At 44.3% G+C, this 4,630-nt stretch overlaps 1 pseudogene; it reads right to left on the bottom strand.

The window, feature by feature from the left end:
* Positions 1–446: 446 nt before the first annotated feature.
* LOC107144143 lies at positions 447–3,218 on the bottom strand (annotated as a pseudogene).
* Positions 3,219–4,630: the final 1,412 nt, after the last annotated feature.

Genomic DNA, 4,630 nt, shown 5'->3' with positions numbered 1-4,630 from the left:
AAAACAGTCACTCTAGTTTGTAGAAGGATTCCATATAGTCTGTCACAAGTAACAAAGCTGCTTTGCAAGACCTGCTGCTTCTCAAATTTGTACTAGAGCAAATTATATTCTGGGAATGTATGAATATGTCAAAATGAATCCTAGTAATGTCTATAATGCACTCATAAATACACTAAAAACAAAAAATATCTAGTCTGTTTGCTTTGGTATGCATTTTTGTTGTTGTTGTTTTTCAATTTTTCCTCTTCATTTTTTTCAAAGAAGCATTGCAACAATTGTGTTTGTAGGATTGTTCAAGGTTGTAGTCACAAATGTAAATATCATTTGCATATCAGTAAAAAAAAGAAAGAAGGAGGAGGAGAGGGTTCTTTAAAGCCCAAAATAGCACAGATAATAGCAATTTCACCTGGTCTGCATTTCTCCTTTCATGCAAGTTCTCCTTGAGCTTAACTGACCACAATCGTGTTTTTTCTTGGGAAGTAAGGGAATTGGTGTTTGTCTATACTTTCAGCAACATCTGGTTTTTCCACATTGGCACTGGTACCTTGTTGGGAGCCATCCATCTTGGAAACAGTGACATTATTTGCCACAAAGCTGGCACCCAGGGAAACTGGGAGAGTGGAAACGTCATCACTTTGAACCACTGATATCTCATTAGTCTTCATGGCCTAGCCACTATTGAGCATGCTGGTGTAATAGGTTTCACACAATAGGGTCCATGCTCACTGAAGGGGCCAGGATTTCCTTGGGAAAAATTTCTGAGACTCTCTTCTATCTATACCCAAAAGAGTCATTGTGTTCTTGATGGCCAGCTTCCTGCCCCAGCAAGCTGAGTTATTGTTTGCCCCACAGGTGATATAGCAGACCTTCATATTGCCTTCAGTAGTAACAGTTGGCCCATGTATGTTGCACACAAAAGGCTTCTCTCTGGTGCACGTCCACTCGTGAATCTGAAGGGAACTGGTGGATGAGAAGTTCTTCCCACGCTGTGTTATGCCATGTTTTTGGCCTGTTAGCATGCCTGGGCCACTAACAAAGGAGTCAAGCTGGGGGACCTGAGGAATGGTTCTACAAATGCTGGGAACTTCAACTTTGACATAGGTGGGTTGTGCTCCAATAAACATTGATGGGAGACTGCTATGACCTTTCATCTCAGGGCAGCTGTTCTCAGAGCTCTCAGCTTTGCCCCTAGCATCAAGAGACCTTGACTTGATGCTTCTGCTTAGCTATTAGCCAGAGACATTGCCTGGAAGGACATGGTTTCCATAGCTTTGATACTCCTAATCACCCATGAGTGAGGACAAGTCATTGGTCAGGCATCTCCACCAAGTCATTTTCTCAGCTGCTGTAGCACTGCAGGCCCAAAGTAGGACCCACTTTCTCTGGGGCATCTAAGGAAGTCATCACCTCAGAGTGATGTCAAGTGGGAGGGACTCTCCAGCAAAGTGTTTTGGGAATCCAACCACCCATGTACATTTGTAATTTCTTTAGGTAGATGGGGTATGAATGCTGAATCTCTACAGAGGCATTCATCCAATGGTATGTTTTTTGCCTTTGGTGGAAAAAGCTTGTCCATAGATCTTACAGTGGAATGGCCTCTCTCCAGTGTGGGTACGTTAATACATCTCGAGAGAGATTTGGCAGCTCAAGACCCAGCGGCAAATTAGACTAGGGTCAGTGGTTGCATTGTTGATATTCACCACTACCTGCTGTAATTTCAGATCTCTGAACCTAGCTTTGGGGTTCCATTCCCCCTGGAAGCCACCAACCATTGGGGAATTATAGTTTGGCCCCAGCCCAGGTCATGTGGGTCTACCCTCACTTTCTGGAGAAGGCCTATGCTGCAGTCAATGGGCAAAGGGCCACCCATGAGGTCCTTAAGGTTTAGTCCCTGAAGAGAGATTTTGATGACCCATTCAGAAGTGGTCCCTGTTACAAGGACAGGTTTGCTGTCTGAAGGACAAGAACCGAGTGCATAGAGGATGCCATTGCCTGCTGCCCTTTAGTTATATAATTCAGAAAACAGCTGGTTCGTCTTTACCTGAGACTTTCAATGAAAGTATACCTTGAGGTTGCCCTTGGTGGTAAAGTGATGACCACAGACAGAGCACACAAAGAGGCTCTCTCCAATATGGGAGCAGAGGTGGATCTGCAAAGAGTTATCAATCCGGAAAAAAGTACTATAGGAATCTACCTGTCTTTGGGTTTTATACCCACAGCAGAGATGTTTGGTGACTTCCCTTTCCCTTTCCCAAATGGATTAGTGTCGGGGCCTGAAGTAGCCAAGCACTTGGGAGGTAAGAGATGACATTCAGGAGCACTCATGACCCATCTGGCTTCAGGGGAAAGGGTGTCAGCCCTGGTGACAAAGAGCTGGCCATGGAAGGGATATTGCCATGAGATATCTTGATTCATTTCAAGGCATCCAGAAACAGACATTGTCTTCCATCTTTCTAGCTGAGCAGTTACTGCAGTGGAAACCTGCTGGGAAAGTGGCTGCCTAAAGTCTTCAGGGTGTCAGCCACAGCCACAATAGAGTGGAGGGTGTGTGCAGCCCACACATTCACCTGGATGTGGAGCTGCTTCTGCTACAGGTACAGAATCTGCTTGAGGCCCCACATGGGATGCTGTTGGCACCAGGCACCAGGGTTGGCTGGCAGCTCATCCACACTCTAATGGTTCACCTCCACCTTGGTGATCAGTAGTGCCTGAAGAGTCACATTAGTATTGGCCACTTTGCATTTGGGTAAATAGTCATGTCCTGGGATGTGGGCATCAGGGCAGCTTCTGCCTTCAAGTACACAACAGACTCTGGACTCAGCTTCTCCTTCCCCCACTCTCCCTGTGACCATTCCTATTGCTTGGGCTATGTAACTGGTTGCTCAGTGCAGCTCTGGAGAAGTCTTCTGAAGGTACTGGCCCCTCACTGTCACTAATGATGAGGACAGGTGGAATTCTAATGCAATTTTTCTTGTATTTCAAGATTTCAGAAAGACTAAAGAACTTGGCACAGCATCTCTCACAGATGTAAGTCTTCTCCCAACAGAGCCACTTCACCATGGCTTTGTCCCATTCCCTTCATCACCATTCCCTAGAGGGTTCATTGGAGTACACCTGTGCTGCTGGGGTGTAATTAAAGTCAGCTGAAGTCATGAATGCTTGCCCTGGTTCTTCTCAGAGTTCATTTATTGGGGCTTCACCTGCTTGTGCCTATTCATTGGTGCTAACATCTGGGGGCCAGGAGAGCCACAGTTTTTTGCCCTCCCCATCACAAATTCTAGGAATTGGGAAACCTACCCACTTCATGTGCATGTCCCAGTAATTATTATCAATAATCAGTAGTGCCAGCTTCTGAGAGCATGGTCAAAGAATACATCTTAACATTTTCGATGAGTTTAACTTTCTTCCAATAATTCTTGATTTTTATAACAAGGACACATGCCTCACTGCATCCTGTCCTACACCCTCACACCCCAGAATGGGCAATATGAAAATGTCTCAGTGATGACTTTCGATGATGACATCTGGAGAGACTCAGTAAATCTTCACAGTTCTATAGAAACAGGAAGACAGGAAAGGAAAGGAGCATTACAGAAACTTCCAGGAGGATTATATGAAGAAGTACTGCCAGAAAAATGCAGCTGGGCAACATTTTGCCTTTCTTTTTCCTATGGAAACTGCTCAGAGTGAATTACACATGGGTGCAGACACACGCACATACACACACCACAAACATGACGACACACAAACATGCACTGAGTGAAATTTACCAGATTTGCTAGCCAGGGTTAGTTTTGCAATCAGTGATAAACCCCAGCAGAACAAGCTTCTTCTGGACTATTTTGAAGTAACTCAGGGCAACCAAAACAAATGGTCAAAATACTTCTCAGAATGCAAACACGTGTGTCTATTGCCAAGTCGAACAGAAGCCCCAAGAAGTCATGTTTGGGAGAGGGAAGTTTGTAGTTCATTAGTGAAAATGCAACTTTTTCTTTCATTGTTCAACTATAAATAATTCTTTAGCACCTTCTATGTCAATAGTTCTATGTTAAGGACTAGAAAAGGGATGCCAAGAAGTACAGAACCCACTCTTTATCTTCTATGAGAGAAAAACTTCTCTGTATATTCCTCCTTGAGCCTAACATTTCTCCTAACATTTCTTCATCCTCAGGGAAGTGGTAGGCAGATGCTTTCACCCATTACTCACCCCTCCATAAGACTTTAACAGATATAGATCAAAGTCTGACATCCCTTTATCTTCCATCAGGTGAGGTCTAAATGTCACTGAACAGAAATGGCCCCTCCTTTTGCACTTGACTTTCTTTGAGATAGCCTGCCTATGGAAGTCGCTCATAGGCCTGTTGTTTCTGCATTATAAGCAGAACAGAGAGGGGCTTCCTTGGCCTGCAGAAATATCTTCAGTTTTCTACTTGCTCCCCCTTGTACTTAAGCAATTAAATATGGAAATAATACACAGGTTGATATGGGCCTTAGTTTCAATGGGAGCCCTTCTTTCTTCTTTTGCTACCATGAGAACAGGTCATGACTAAGCCCAATAATTCAAGGAGGATGAGAGTCATATGAAGCAGATCTGAACTCAACCTACAGTTGGAAGCGTCCAGCTGAGTCT

The sequence above is a fragment of the Marmota marmota genome, unplaced genomic scaffold (assembly GCF_001458135.2).
Source record: "Marmota marmota marmota unplaced genomic scaffold, marMar, whole genome shotgun sequence".
Taxonomy (NCBI): domain Eukaryota; kingdom Metazoa; phylum Chordata; class Mammalia; order Rodentia; family Sciuridae; genus Marmota; species Marmota marmota.
This window is presented reverse-complemented; position numbering and strand designations above follow the sequence as displayed.